At 52.5% G+C, this 15936-nt stretch overlaps 1 long non-coding RNA gene across 1 annotated transcript; it reads left to right on the plus strand.

Moving 5' to 3' along the window:
• The first annotated feature begins 792 nt into the window (after positions 1–792).
• Positions 793–5503, plus strand: LOC122200246. Its single transcript, XR_006193764.1, has 3 exons — positions 793–1024; positions 4696–4921; positions 5259–5503. It is a non-coding gene; the product is annotated as an uncharacterized LOC122200246 (long non-coding RNA).
• Positions 5504–15936: the final 10433 nt, after the last annotated feature.

A 15936-nucleotide genomic window follows, 5' to 3' on the forward strand; every position in this document is an offset into this window, starting at 1 on the left:
ACAGAAAGGAAGGAGCAAGGGGCAGAAGTGAAGGAGAGTTGGCCATATAAACCCCAGATAAAATTCTGGGCGACGCCTCCAGGAAGGAGGGTGACAGCCAGGACCTGAGAAGGCACCGCAAGAGTGAGTGCGGCTGGACCCCTGTGCTCAGGGCAGCGCAGGTCTGGAGAACAGCCATCCACGGCCAACACGTGGTGTGTGTCCACTGCTCACAATTCTGGGCACGAAGTAGGTGCTCAGTAAATATTTGCTGAATAAATATATGTATGTACTTTTTGTAAAAGTCATACAATTGTCATAAAAAGTCAAAAAAGACATAAAAAGTCATTTAAAAAAGTCATAAGAATGATTCATCCCATGAATATCAACAACGAAGGAAAAGAGAAGCGGAGAAGTAAGTAGTAAATATGAAAACTGCGATAGAAGTAACTCCTGTTAGAAGAATCATCACAACAAATATGAACTAAAAGACAGAGAGCCCACAGGAGATGCAATTGAAGAGAAGATCCAGAAATATGGAGAAATCACAACCTCTGAAATCGGATTTTGGTAACTGCAGGTGCTTTCCAGGGTCATCAGGACCCTCTCTGGGTGGTGGTGGTGGGGGGGCAGGTAATCATCCCAGGCCTAAAATCAGCTCTGCATGGAGCGCCCAGGGAGACCAGAAAACAAGGCGGAGGGTCAGCAGGAAAAGACAACGGAAACTCTGGGTGCTGGACTTCTAGACGGCGAGCTCACCGAGCTCCCCGGGGACAAAAGGTGAACTGAAACACATTAGCAGGGAATGGAGAACCATAGAAAGTGATGTTGCAAATCTGCAAAGAACTAATCAGAAGTTCTAGAATGGGAAGATTCAGTAACCAGAATTAAGAACTCAGTGGGTGGGTTTGTTGCTCTTGGGTCGCATGAGTCCCGGGGAGCTTGTTGGGGTGAATACTGCAGGTTCAAGGGCCTCGCCTCAAGAAGACGGAAGAAGAGACCATCCAGACAGAAGCACAGACACGATGTGCAAGAAACACAATGGGTGTGTAAGAGATATTGAGGACAGAGTGAGAGCTTCCCACGTGTGTTTCATTGGAGTTTCAGGAGAAGGAGGACTGGAGAACAGGGGGGCGGGGAATCCATGTTCGAATAATTAATGGCTGAGAACTTTCCAAAACTGGGGAAGACAGTCAACCCCAGATTTAAAAAACTCAAGTCTCTCCCAGGATAAATAGAAACGAAGCCACACCTCAAAACATCATAGCAAAACTGCAGAAAACCAAAGACATAAAATTTTAAGCAGCCTGATAAAAACAGATTTTCAAATAAGGGGTAAAACTTACACTGTAGCTGATTTTATAATATCAGTGACAGCTGGGAAAGAAGGCCGCGAAACGGCATCCTCAGTGCCAATCTGAAACTCTACGCCAACTACAAATACTCAAGAAAGAAGGAGAAATGAAGATACTTTCCGGAAAACAGACGTCAAGGGGCTTTGGTCACCAGCTCCCATTAAGGGAGCTGTTCACCCAGAAGGAAACCAGTCTGGATGGAAAACACCGAGGGCCTGGTGAAGGGCAGGGACACGAAGTGTGTGTCCATGCAGACTCAGTATCCGTCACACCAAACAAGGACACATCTTGGTATGTTAGAAAATAAAAAAAAAAGCACAACAACGACGCATAATCTGGAAGGAGGTCAGTGGGACTGAGAGATCCCAAGGTCCTCGTGTGTCCAGCAGATAAAAACACCTTATGGCCTCAGATTCTGAGAAACCAGAGTTATGTCATCATTTATGAAGTAACCACTAAAGTAAATAGGAAGAGTGTGGGAAAATTCAAGCTTTCAAAGGAAAACACAAAATAATGAACTAATAAATACCACACAACGCAGAGATACCGTGAGAATTAGCAAGAGTCTGGGGAGGGTTCTGGGTACAAAGTCCACGGACAGTTGCCTGTGTCTCTATAGCAGCTGGCCACGGAGCACACGTAAAGTGGCCAAGCTTCTTTGGTAGGTGGCTTGCAGCCCGTGCCCCAAGTCTCCATCCCCCTCCCCCAACAGGCTGGGGGTCACTGCAGCCACGGCCTTCCCCACGCGCTGTGGTTAACACAACACGGCATGAGGTAGGCCAGTGCCAAGACTTCTGTGGGGACCCTGACCTGGCCGTAAGAACAAGCCCGTGCTGGGGCGCCCGGCCGGCTCAGTCAGTAGAGCACGAGACCCTTGACCTAAGAGTTGTGAGTTCAAGCCCATGTTGGGTGTAGAGCCTACTTTACAAAAATCCTGCGAGAGAGGAGCTGTCCCCTCCCACCTGCAGCTGACCAGAGTGACGGGGGAGCCCAGGCAAGGCCAAGGGAGGCTAGTCTAGGCCAGCCCGGAGTCCTGAGATCTCACAGACCCTTGAGTAAGAACAGACGTATATTGGTGTATACCACTGAGGTTTTGTGGCCATGTATTATGCAACCTTATTGCATATAGATACTTGCTACAACCTGATGCATCATCAGGGACACACAAATTAAAGCCACAAAGAGCTATCGCTTCACGACGCCCTGAGTGGCTACTGTTGTAGAACTGGGAGGGTCCAGGGACCCCCAGGGCCAGCTGTGGGAATGTGTGTCGCAGCAGCCACCGTGGAAAACAACGTGGCCTGGTCCACTGAAGTGGGAGACATTTATATCCCTTGACCTGCCACACATACCATGGAAACGCGGATCCACGTGCAGAAAGGCACTTGAACACAAATACACAGCCACGGCCGCCAGCACCACTGGCCATCCACAGGAGAGCAGACAAGCTGTGGCTTATTTAGATCATGGAGCACGACATGGAAATTAAAAGAAATGGACGACAGCCACACCTGGGCGAGGCTCGCGGCTGTAACACCGGGTGAAGGGAGGTTCAGCAAGGGTTCATTCACACGAGTCCAAATGAGCAAAATTAAAGCACAGTGTTTGGGGTTATCCTGAACTCACTTAGGTTCAGTGTAACCCACACTTGGGGGCTAGAACTTGGATGAAAAGCAAGAACGGGTTCACCATAAAGTCCGGAGAGTGGTGACCCTGGCGGGAAGGCGGGGAGGTTGCCGCAGGGGTCAGGTGCCTGCTGGGGCATCAGTGGTTTTCACTTGGGCCGTAGTTGGATGGGCACCACAGTCCAGCAGCTCGTTAGGTGCACTTTTATGTTTTATTTATTTTTTTAAACAAAAAAATTTTTTAACGTATATTTATTTTTGAGAGACAGAGAGAGGCAGAGTATGAGCAGGGGAGGGGCAGAGAGAGAGGGAGACACAGAATCTCAGCAGGCTCCAGGCTCCCAGCTGTCAGCACAGAGCCCGACGCGGGGCTCGAACTCACAAGCCGTGAGATCATGACCTGAGCCGGAGTCGGACGCTCAACCGATTGAGCCACCCAGGCGCCCCCACTTTTATGTTTTATGCACTTTGCTGAATATTTGCTAAATGTCACAGTGAGAAAAGTTAACAGCGTGTGCACCCAAGAGCCCGGATTCGGTATCACAGGGGCAGATTCGTCACAGACGGTGTTTCTGAAGCCCCCAAATTCTGCCTGGAAAAGATCTGGGGACCATGTGAGGCCAAGACTAAAATCTCCAAGGAACAGGAGAGAATCTGAGGGCTGCCGACGACCACCCCAAGGCAGGTGCCTCAGTTAGGGTCGGCTGCGCGAGGCTGCGCGGCACACAGCCTGGAGGACCTCCGTCCAGCCCTCGCACTCTTGCACAGTCACGCAGGGACCTCGACATGTGTCTCCGCGGTCACTGGGGCAGGAGGAAGGGAACCCAGGGAGTCATAGCCTGGATTCCAGGGGAGGGGGAGATACAACCCTACCCCAGCCCAGGAGAGCCAGAGGCGTTTGGCGGACAGGACTAAGGACCATCACATTCTGACAGCATCATCCCGAAGTCTCCAGTTTTTTTTTCATTTTATTTTATTTTTTTAATTTTTTTAATTTTAAAGAAAAAAAAATTTTTTTAACGTTTATTTATTTTTGAGACAGAGAGAGACAGAGCATGAACAGGGGAGGAGCAGTGAGAGAGGGAGACACAGAATCTGAAACAGGCTCCAGGCTCTGAGCTGTCGGCACAGAGCCCGACGCGGGGCTCGAACCCACGGACCGTGAGATCGTGACCCGAGCCGAAGTCGGCCGCTTAACCGACGAGCCACCCAGGCGCCCCCGAAGTCTCCAGTTTTATGAAGATCAAAAGTGATCAAAGTCGCCATTTCCAGCCCAGATGTGTCTCCTCTCAAGTGGGAGAACTCAGAACTGAAAAGATGAACCAGTCACCTCCACACCCCCGGCACTCAGCCGAAGAGCAGGGATGGCACTGGTTGGAGGGGGGACCAGGGCAGGAATTCTGAAATCCCTCCAGGTGGCTGTGGTGAGAACCCCTGACCCCAGGTGGGCACGGTCCTAGCCTGGACCTGGAGTGTGCCCCCAGGAGGGGATGCCCCCGGGAGGGGCTCCCACACCCCTCGTCCGCACTCTCTCAAAGCAGGGTGCTGGGCAACTGGGGTCACAGCTTCCTCGGGGCGATAGAAGTCCCCATGTATGTAATCAACTTTTAAGATGTCGGTTTAATTTCAGTCAGGTTCATGTGCCAAGAGTCACACCGTTAGCTCCCTCTTTCCTGGTGCTCAGCTGTGCTGTGTCTCTTCCCTTTATCGCCCTCCGCCCTCAACCCGGACTGCAGGTGCCCGGCTTGTGAGGCTCGGGTGCCCGGGCCACACCGCTGATCGGATTCTCGCAGCAACGCTCAGCCTTAGAACTCAGGAGCCTGCCATTTCGTCTTTTACTGCTTAAGGTAGAAAAGCTGTCGCCTCTTCTAACGGTGGTCTGGGCTTTCTCGGTTTCTCTGTTCCTGCTCAGTCAGCAGCCGGTCCTGTCCTGAGCGCACGAGGCCAAAGACGCAGGTGGCGGTGAGCAGTGCACAGGGCTGTCCCCCGTCTTACCCTGGGGCTGCCCGCTTCTTAGGCTCTTGGTCTGTCGGTCCGGGTTCCTGGACCTAATTCCTACATGGGGGGTGCTCCCCCACCCAGAGGGCCAACCAATTCTTGGACGCCAGCTGGGTGTCAGAGAACTCTGTTCTGACACCGTCTGCCCAGAGATAGTGTCAGAGCCCACAGTTGAGGAATCGGTCCTGCAAGACAGCTCCCGGCCCCACGTCAGATGCCAGTCACAAGCCCCAGGCCGTCACCAGAGATTCTGACGGACCGGAGGCTCCAACCCTCACCTCACGTTCTTTTACTTTACTAGAGCGACTCACGGAACTCAGGGAAGCACTTCCTTATGGTGACCAGTGTGTTGAAGGGTGTGACCGAGGGCACGAATCAACAGTCTCCCAGAGGAGCGTCCGCACTCGTGGAGCTTGGTGGCACGTGGGAGAGTTCTGGTCCCCCGTGTGGAGGACGTCTGAAAAGAGAAAAAGGACCAGAAATCTGTCCTCTTGGGCTTTAATATATAGTCACGATTGACTAAGTCATTGGCCGTTGCTGATTCAACCTCTGGGGGCATGGAAAGCTCCAACCGTCCCGCCCGTGGGTGGGTCCAGCAGCACCGTCAGTAATAACAAGACCCTGTGTCACCTTTTCTCGGGAGCTGTGCATGAAGACCAGATGTGCCTGAGAACTGTATTTGGCCGTCTGATGACAAATATCTATTTCTTATAAATCATTGTATTGCAGTCCTTCCTCCGAACAGCACAGGGCGGGCGACCCGCCTTCTGCTCTCCTCACTGCTTGTGTTAGTCTGGGTTCCCCAGAGAAATAGAGTCACCCAGGGAGTCGGCTCGTGTGGTTCGGAAGGCTCACCGTCTGCCGCCTGCAAGCTGGAGGCCCACGGGAGCCAGCGTGCCCTCCGGCCCGAGTTGGAGTCCCGTGGCAGGAGGAGACGGAAGTCCCAGCTCAGAGCGAGGCGGGCAGTGTGAATTCTCCCTTACTCCACATTCGTGTTCTAGTCAGGCCTCCAACACATTGGAGGAGCACCCCCCCAACCCTGCCCCGACACCGGAGCAGGTGGGGGGTGGGGGCTCCTGCCTCACTCGGTCCATTGATTCACGTGTTAATTGCATCCAGAAATACACTCACCACACACCCAGGGGGCAAGGTTTGCCATCCGGGCCCTGCGGCCCAGTCAAGCTGCACACGGCTTTACGTGGGTCAGTCTTTCCAGCCCCAAGAACAGTGTCTTTGTTGCGGGAGGCCAAGGCCGCGTTTTCAAAGTTTTACGAGATGGCATCAAGTCCCTGTGTAAGTCAGGGTGGGCCAGACTGTGCTGCGGCATCGAACAATCCCAAGTCTCAGGGACTTCAAAGAAAGCTTTGTTTCCTGCTCGTGCTGCCCCTCAAATGTGGGGCTGCACTGCCAGGGGGTCCGTGTGCTGCCCTCAGGGACCGAGGGTGGAGCTTCTGCTTCCGCGAGCGCCCCAGTGCCCCGGAAACGTGGTGAACCGCACGCCATCCTTCTTGCCTGGAAGACACGCCCTTTCACTTAGAACCCTGTTTCTCTGGCAGCAGAGTCCCGGTCACGACTAACTCCAGGGGGGTGGGGAAGGGCTTTCCTGCCATCGTGAACCGCGAAGACAGCTGCCGTCTTGGTGGCTGGCACAGATGACCTCTGCAGAGTGGAGCTGATGGGGCTCCAAGGACCTGGCAGGTTTCGGGGGACAGGGGGGTGCTCCGGAGGGCCGAACCACCAGCACCCCCAGCCTCCAGGGCCGGGTGTGAGGGTGTGCAAGAGAGCAGAGCCCCCCACCCCTGAAACTCACCGAGGAACACTCTCCACCCTCTGCCCTGGTCTCCAGGTCTTCTGTCATGTCTGTCCCAATCTTCTGTGCTTGTCCAGGCCTCGTCTCCAAGCTCTGCCTGTCCAGCTGACCCTGAGGCGCACTGCACAACCGCAGCTTTGGAAGGCACCTCTTGTGCAGCCAGCACCGCAGCCCGGGCTGGGGACGGGCGGGGCTGTGGCCTTTGGATGATACCGTATTCTCGACTCCGCACCTCCAGGGAGACCGGGAGCCTACTGAGGGAGAGTATTTCAGATTGCTTTTGTGGAGGCCGAATGCCATCTGCTCCTTATTTCTTTGTGAAGTGAAACCCTATTTGTTCCCTGCTTGTTTGGCCAGTAAGAGACCTTTTCCCTTAAAACGCTAATTCATGAAGTTCCAGAATGTGGGCTTCACAAGAGGAAGAAGAGACGTCTTCCTGCACCCCACACATGTGAGATATTTGGTTTGATAGAGTAGTCATTTGGGTAGGTTCGCAGAAATATCAGTCTTCTTTTCCTATGCAGTTAGAAAGTCAGGTAATTTTTCTGTTACTGGTTTGTTATTTCCCTCTGCTTATCTGCTCTTGGAAATTCATTAGAAAAAGTCTTGCAAAATTCCCAAGACTTTAAATAGGAAGAGCACGTCCTGTTGTGAGCAAGCTTCCAAAGCAATCTGACAAGTTGCTGCCAGGACTGGGGGGCGGATGGGCAGCTGTGTGACCTCTCTGCCCTGGGCCAGAGTCAGATGCGGGGAGAGACTCTGGCCCATCCGTGAAAGACGCATGAGAGCAGAAGAGTGTGAGTCTCTCCCAAATGCCCTCCTCTTGGTACCTGGCCTGGTGACCCCTTGCCAGGACCACGTCCTCTTATCTGCCACCAATAGACCGTCCACGGCGTGACTTTGGTAGGGTGTAGGCCACAAACCCATTTTATTGTTTAAAGTTGTTATTTAAATTCCAATTAGTTAACATACAGTTTCATGTCAGTTTCAGGTGCACAGTGTAGTGATTCAACACTTCCGTACATCAGCCGGTGCTCATCCAAGTGCCCTCCATAATCCCCACCACCTGTCTAGCCCATCCCCCGCCCACCTCCCCTCTGGTGACCGTCAGTGTGTTCTCCGTATTTAAGAGACCGTTTCTTGGTTTGCCCCTCTCTCTTTTCCCCCCTCTGCCCATTTGTTTTGTTTCTTAAATTCCACATCTGAGTGAAATCATATGATACTTGTCTTTGTCTGACTGACTTACTTCCCTTAGAATAATACTCTAGCTCCATCCGTGTCATTGCAAATGGCAAAGCTTCTTTCTTTTTTATGGCTGAGTAATATTCCATCGTATATACACACATCTTCTTTACCCATTCATCAGCGGATGGATATTTGGGCTCTTTCCATACTTTGGCTGTTATCAACACGGGGGCGTGGGGCACGTATCCCTTTGAGTTAGTGGTTTTGTAAACTTTGAATAAATACCTAGTAGTGCAATTGCTGGGCCGTAGGGTAGTTCTGTTTTTCGTTTTTTGAGAAGCCTCCACGCTGTTCTCCAGAGCAGCTGTACCAGCTTGCATTCCCACCAACAGTGCAAGAGGGTCCCCTTTCTCCACATCCTCACCAACACGTGTTGTTTCCTGTGTTGTTAGTGTTAGCCATTCTGACAGGTGTGAGGTGGTATCTCATTGTGGTTTTCATTTGTATTTCTCTGAGCTGAGTGATGTTGAGCATGTTTTCATGTGTCTGTTGGCCATCTGGATGTCTTCTTGGTAAAAATGTCTATTCATGTCTTCTGCCCATTTCTTCACTGGATTATTTGTGTTTTGGGTGTTGAGTTCGATAAGTTCTTTATAGATTTTTGTTACTAACCCTTTATCAGACATGTCATTTGCAAATATCTTCTCCCATTCCGTAGGCTGTGTTTTAGTTTTGTTGATTGTTTCCTTGACTGTGCAGAAGCTTGTTATCTTGAAGAGGTCCCAATAGTTTATTTTTGCTTTTGTTTTCCTTGTGTCAGGAGACATCTCTAGAAAGAAGTTGCTGTGGCCAAGGTCAAAGAGGTTACCACCTGTGTTCTCCTCTAGGATTCTAATGATTCCCTGTCTCACACTTAAGTCTTTAATTCATTTTGAATTTATTTTCCACAAACCCAATTTTAAATATTCCAGTAACCGCATTTTAAAAAAACAAAAGGAGGGGCGCCTGGGTGGCTCAGTCGGTTAAGCATCCAACTTCGGTTCAGGTATGATCTCATGGTTCATGAGTTAGGGCCCTGCGTCAGGCTTTGTGCTGACCGCTTGGAGCCTGGAAACTGCTTTGGATTCTGTGTCTCCCTCTCTCTCTGCCCCTCCCCGTGTTGGGAAAATAAGTAAAGTTCTGCACCATAAGAGAGCTGAAGGGACTAAAACAAGCTCCAGTTCCCAGCTTAGAGACTCCTCTTCCGGGTTCTTCCTGCCCTGTTTGCCGCGCGTGTGAAAGCCGCCACGAATGTGGAAGATGACGCTATAAATTACCCTTCCCACCTGCATTTGGGGCTCAGATCTTTGGAGAAATGGTCTCCTCTGAGCCTGCCAGTGTTAAATAAATGTCCGATCCACCAAGATCTCCGAGTGCCGCTTGGTTTTTCTGCCAGCGTTCCAGCCTGGTTCCGTAACATATTTGGTTCCCTGACTGGGAAACCCAACCTCACTGGCCCATTGTTTTTCACCAGTTTGGGAGAACGGCGAGGCGGTGACAGAATGAGGGATCGCAAGGGAGAAGGCGCGCGCTGCCTGGATTTTGGCAGTCTCCCACTTGGTCACCTTGGGTCGGCCCCCCTCCGCCGTTCCCACCGGACTCGAGGAGACTCGGCAGGTGAGGATCTGGACCCGACGTCGGATATCGGTAAGGCTGGGGCCCAATTCTGTCCTGTCCTGCCCATTCACAGTGGAGTAAGGGGGACCTGATCACTCTCTGGAGACCTCAGTGGTCTCATCTGTAGACATTGTATGGGAGGGAATGTAATAACCTCTGGTGTGTATGTGAGTGTGAATGTGCAACTCGGTCTGGCTTGCCTGCCGAATTTGATTCTGTGGCTCCACAGATGGACACCCTTAAGGTCCCCAAAAGCCCACGGAGTCTGAGTGGGTCCGTCTGCGATTCCGTGGTGAATGGCATACAGTCTATGGCGGCATGGGAATAGTTTCCGATTATAAGTCACAAAGCTGAGACCAATACGGCTAAGCGTCACCTAAGTTCTTTCAGGACATGGCCAGATGTGCATCTGACTGGTCTCTTCATTAGAGGGGGCGCCCCTATCCCTCTGTCTGTCTTTGCAACTCTGCCTCATGGGAACATCATGGGGTTGGGACAGAGCAAAGAAGGAGTTTTCGGGAGACTATGGAATTAAGATAACCCCCGGCAAGTTAAGGACCCTGTGTGAGTTAGAATGGCCCACTTTTGGCGGAGGAGGGCCCTCTGAGAGAACCCTGGATGCCCCAATGGTCTGCTGCATCTGGCATGTTGTCTCCAGAGACCCAGGTCACCCTGATCAGTTCCTGTATAGGTCCCGACCTCCACAAATTCTCACTGGTGAGCCGGAGGAAGAACCAATCTTGTCCCCGCTGTATGAACCTCCTGCTTCCCAACACTCTGCCGCCTTTCGTCTCCCCACCACCTCCAGGTTTGGCAGATTCTCTCTCCTCTGGAACCAGTGGCCAGATGGCACCCTCCGCCAGGTACAGGTGCACCTCCAGAGCAGATGAAGAGGCTCTCCTCTGGGGGATCTTAGCAGGGGCGAAGAAGCCCATGAATATGCCCAGCCCAAGGGGAATCCCCTGGGGATTATTATGAGAGGCTATGTGAGGTTTATACCCCATTTGACTACAAGGCACAAGAGGGCCACAACTAAAAGACAGGAAGGTCCAGCCTCCAAGAGGGGGGAGGCTCAAAACCTCCTTAGCAAGAGAACAATGTGCCTTCTGCGAGGCGAAAGGACATCAAAGTAGGAATAGATTATGTGAATTCAGGGGCCACACATATGAAGTCTCCCCCTTCAGGACTGCCTTCCCCACTGTGTGGGCCGAGGACAACCCCTCCCTGCCCCCCCTCCCCCCGCCACTTGCCCACAACCGGGCCCATCATTGTAGAGTAAATCCCAGGGGCTCAACTGCAGAGACAGCGGCAATGCCCCCCAACAAGAGGCAAGGGCAGGCATGGAAGAAATCAGGCATTCTGGTTGAATGCCAATCATCCTGAACACCCTGCTCTTGCCAGTCAGGAAGCCAGGAGGAGGGTACCGACCAGTTCAAGTCTTGCACTCGGTGGTCCCAAACCCGTACACCCTCTGCAGCTAGACCACACCAGACACAGGGCGTCAGATGCAACTGACTTGGACACACCTCCCACGGGGGTTTAAAACTCTCCTGCCCTCTTTGGGGAGGCACTGGCCGGAGACCTCGCTGGCTTTCCAAGGGAGGCCACATGCTGCACCCTTCTCCAACATGTGGGGGACCTCCTCTTTGCCAGCAATACCCGAGAGAATTGCACAGAGGGCACAAGAGCCCTCTCCAACTACTGCCAGACTCAGGGTATTGGGTCTCATGGAAAAAGAACACTAGGGCTAGACAAAAAAGAAGGTCATCACCTCCCTACCCTAGCCCCAAACTAAGAGGGGGCTATGAGAATTCCTGGGGGCTGCGGGATTCTGCCAAATCTGGATTCCCAGATTCTCAGCAATAGCAAGACCCCTCTATAATCTCTTGGTAGGACCAGATGGAGAACCCTCTGGACAGAAGCCAAAGCCGCCTTTCTAGAGATAAAGGCTGCCTCAGGGCAAGCATCAGCCCTGGGTCTGCCGAATATAGAGAAGCCTTTTAAAGTGACTTTGAGAAAAGGTGGTACAGCCACTTCTGTCTCTGTCCCCTGCCCCTTACTCCTGCATTTTCCTACATCTCCAGATACAGCCAGGGGTGTGGATGCCTCTCTGCCCATAGGCACACAGTGTGATGGAGGGCTGAGGGTTTGATTCATTCTGTGAAGTCATATCTCAGTACCTGCTTGGGTCAGAAAGGTGTGTGTTTCAGAAGCCCCAAGGAGGAGGCTGAGACTGTGCCCTAAGGTGACTCTTGATGGTGGAGTGGATTTATGCTCTGGTGTTCATTTAAGAGAACTTTGCTGTGTCTCAGCCTGGGAGAGGTGGCAGCTCTCAGCCCTGAGTGAAAAAGGAAGGCCGCAGAGGCCCAGGGACTCTCACCTCTCGTTGCCAATGTCTGCAGAGCCAGAACTGGGCTTGTCCTGGGGGGGAGGAGAGTCGATAGACAGTTGTGTGGTAGGTTGGTGGGGGGATTACTGCTTTCAGATTCCAGGTGATAAGGTCGATGTACCACTGGGCATCCTTGAGGGCCCCTTGCCAGCAGGTTTTGGCTGGCCACACACTGTTTCAGTGCGGAATCTCTTTGTGCATGAGAAGAAACTCTCATGCTTCTCCAACTCTCGGTAGCACAATACCAGGGGCTCCTCTGTGAGAATCCACTGGTCACTCTTAACTGTTTAAGATGCTGAACCCTGCAACTTTCCTACCTTGTGAGGAATGGAAACCAGTTCACGGCTGTTCTGAGGTGACCAATAAAATATTTGCAAGCTGCCCAGATCTGCGTGACCAGGCTGGACAGAACCCAGACCTCACTCACCTTGTTCAGTGATGGTAGAAATTTCATCACAGAGGGCGTTCAAAAGGCAGGGTACACAGGGACACGCCTTGATCCGAGCCCTCACCATTCTCAAGGACAAGTGACTCAGCCGAGTCCCAGTACGCCTTTTCTACTGTAGACACACAAAGAGAAGGCAATCTACGAAGAAAAGGGCCTTTGCCGAGGCAGGGAAGAAAGCTCCTCGAGGCTGTGTGGCTTCCGAAGTTAACAGTTCTACACTGCAAAGGACACCAGAATGGAGACAATATTACAGCACGAGGAAACCGTCTAGCCGACAGAGCCGCTAAGAAAGCAGCTAATAAGGAGGTGCTGGACATGATGATTGGGGATGGAGTCGAGGTAATGGTCACAGCCGTATTCATCCTCCTGCTGGAATGCAGACTGCGAATGAGGTCAGGAATCCCCAGCCCCGGCTGGCCCCAGGTATCCTGGATCCCGGCATCCAGAAGGAGGCGCCATCGCTGCCACAGAAGGAGCACCCGCTCGCGGTGCTTGAAGCTGACTTGATGAGGGTGACCCGAATAACTCCCACCTGTCCTCCGAGATGCTCTACATGCTCTGGGGTGTCCGGGTGCTGGGCCGCGTCGAGAAGCTGCTCTTCCTGGAGCTCTGCCGACACATGGTCTTCCAGTGGCTCGGCCAGGGTGACTACGTCTTCCGGCCAGGCCAGCCGGATGCCGGGATCTATGTGGTGCCGGATGGGCTGATGGGGCTGGGTCTGCCAGGGCCTGACGGGAAGGAAGTGGTCCTCGGGGACCGCGCCAACAGCCTCCTGAGCCTCCTGGACGTCATCACCGGCCACCAGCACGCCCAGGGGCGCTGTGTCTGCCCGGATGGCCTGAGACTCCATGGTGTTGCAGCTGCCAGTGGAGGCCTTGTCTGCCGTGTTCCCCGAGTACCCCGAGAGCTTGGGGTGGTACGGATCAACATGGGGAGGCTGCGGCGGGTCCTTCAGCCGCGAGATCCAGCCCCTTGCCGCTTCCCCAGCCCCGCCTCCCGGACCGCACCAGCCCCGGGTGTGGCTCCAAGCGGGTGGTCAACACCTCAGCTATCGAGGAGCCAAGGGGGACTCTTGGCCAGCCACCTGACCGCGTCGGGGCCCCACTCCCTGGACCTGGAGAGGACCGGTGACCGCTCCCTCCTGGACGGCCCGGTCTTGCCCCATCGTGCCAAAGCTGGCACCATCATCACCGGCCAAAGTGACCAGGATGTAAGCCTGCACTTTGTGCTGAGGGGCTCTCTGCATGTCTACACCCCCTCTCACCAGGGGACTTGTCGAGTCAAAGACTGTGGACTGGGCCTCCAGGGGTCCGCCACTCCAGAGTCCAGAGGGCCAGGCCTGAGGAGCCCCACACTTGGGAAGACTGGCCCAGGTCCGATCTCCAGCCCTGCTCCAGCCACACCCCGGAAGCTGGCTGGTCTACGCATGGCAGAAGCTTGAGGAATCACCGGCCTGTCAAGATAAGTAGACTGTTACTCCTTGCCATCAGGTTGGCAGAGGCTGCCCCAGAAAGCTGGGGAAATAGAGAGATGTTCCTGTTCGCACTCACTTTCCTCTCATGGATAGGATGTTTTGTTGGTATTGATTTCCTCTAATCTGGGCCCCATTTGTAAGTGTGGGGCACATGGAATGGAAGAAATCAGGGACTTAAAAGCTCATACTGTTGTAACCTCTTTCGGTCTGCTGGTTTGCCTGCCAGGAAGGAGGTTGCCAATGCCATTTTGGGGAAGTGTTTTCAATGAGGTTTACAATGATGTATGTGCGTCAAGCTTGGGGGGTGGGGGGAAGAGACTCATAATTCTCAGGATAAAAGTTGGTGTTTAGAATAATCTTCAGCCTTAAGGCCTAGGCTAAATGAGCTGTGTTACTACCATCCGCCTGGGGCAGGAATAGCCATGGGGATAGGCATTAACATAGACAAAGGCTCTTCTGTGGGACTCCAACTCCCTAGTGTCCTTACAAAGCCAAATAAGTTCCCCCTGGCGGGAGTTGCCCTCTAGAACAGATGGGCGCTTGACCTCCTCACTGTTGAGAAAGGGGGCGCCTGCATCTTCCTTGGAAAAGAATGCTGTTACTTTGTAAACCAGTCAGGGATAGTCAGGACTAAGCGTTAAGGAACTCAAGGAAAGAATTCAATGTAGACAACAGGAAAATATCATTCAATGGAGAGGATGGGATCTCACAGACTGGGCATCCCGGCTCCCTGCCCTGGCGGGGCCCCTCCTTTCCATAATTTTGCTTGTGACCATTGGCCCCCGTATACTAAACACCCTGGTATGTTTTATTGAAGACACTCTTGCTCGCCAAAGTGCAGCACGCATCTTAGCCCTCCGAGGGTATCAACCCCTAGAGCTAAAAAGTGATGCCTAATACAAGATTTTGAAAAAGGCATCAAAGTGGGGAATGTTGGGAAAATAAGTAAAGTTCTGCACCATAAGAGAGCTGAAGGGACTAAAACAAGCTCCAGTTCCCAGCTTGAGACTCCTCTTCCGGGTTCTTCCTGCCCTGTTTGCCGCGCGTGTGAAAGCCGCCACGAATGTGGAAGATGACGCTATAAATTACCCTGCCCACCTGCATTTGGGGTTCAGATCTTTGGAGAAATGGTCTCCTCTGAGCCCTCCAGTGTTAAATAAATCTCCGATCCACCCAGATATCTCTGAGTGCCGCTTGGTTTTTCCGCCAGTGTTCCAGCCTGGTTCCGTAACACCCCGTTTCTCTCTCTCTCTCTCTCTCTCTCTCTCAAAAATAAATAAAACATTAAAAAAAATAAAAATAGATAAAAAAGCAAAAGGAAATGAGTGAGTTTTTTTCCAATGTGTATTTATTTTTGAGAGAGAGACAGAGTGTGAGTGGGGGAGGGACAGGGAAAGAGGGAGACACAGAATCCGAAGCAGGCTCCAGGCTCTGAGCTGTCAGCACAGAGCCCGACGCGGGGCTCGAACCCACAAACCGTGAGATCGTGACCTGAGCCGAAGTCGGACGCTTAACCAACTGAGCCACCCAGGTGCCCCTAATGTTTATTTATTTTTGAGAGAGAAAGAGAGAGAGAGCGAGTGCGAGCAGGGGAGGGGCAGAGAGAGAGGGAGACACAGAATCCGAAGCAGGCTCCAGGCTCTGAGCTCTCAGCACAGAGCCCGACACGGGGCTCGAACTCATGATCCAGGAGATCATGACCTGTGCCCAAGTCGGACGCTTAACCGACTGAGCCATCTAGGTGCCCCTGTGTAAGAGTTATTTTAATGATCTATTTTATTTGAAGCAATAAATCTAAAATATCTCAACATATGACCAATATAAAATGCTATCAATGAAATACATGATATCTCATAAATAGTTTTTTTCTCACCAAGGCTTCAAAAGGAAGTGTGTTTTATAGATACTGCAGCTCTGCACTGGAACTCACTCTGTGGCCACAGTGAGGCCAGACTCGAAGCCGGCAGAGGGGTGGGAGCCAACCTGGGTCGGGGACCACCAGTAGGGCAGTGAGGAC

This window comes from Panthera leo, chromosome D1, assembly GCF_018350215.1.
Source record: "Panthera leo isolate Ple1 chromosome D1, P.leo_Ple1_pat1.1, whole genome shotgun sequence".
NCBI lineage: Eukaryota > Metazoa > Chordata > Mammalia > Carnivora > Felidae > Panthera > Panthera leo.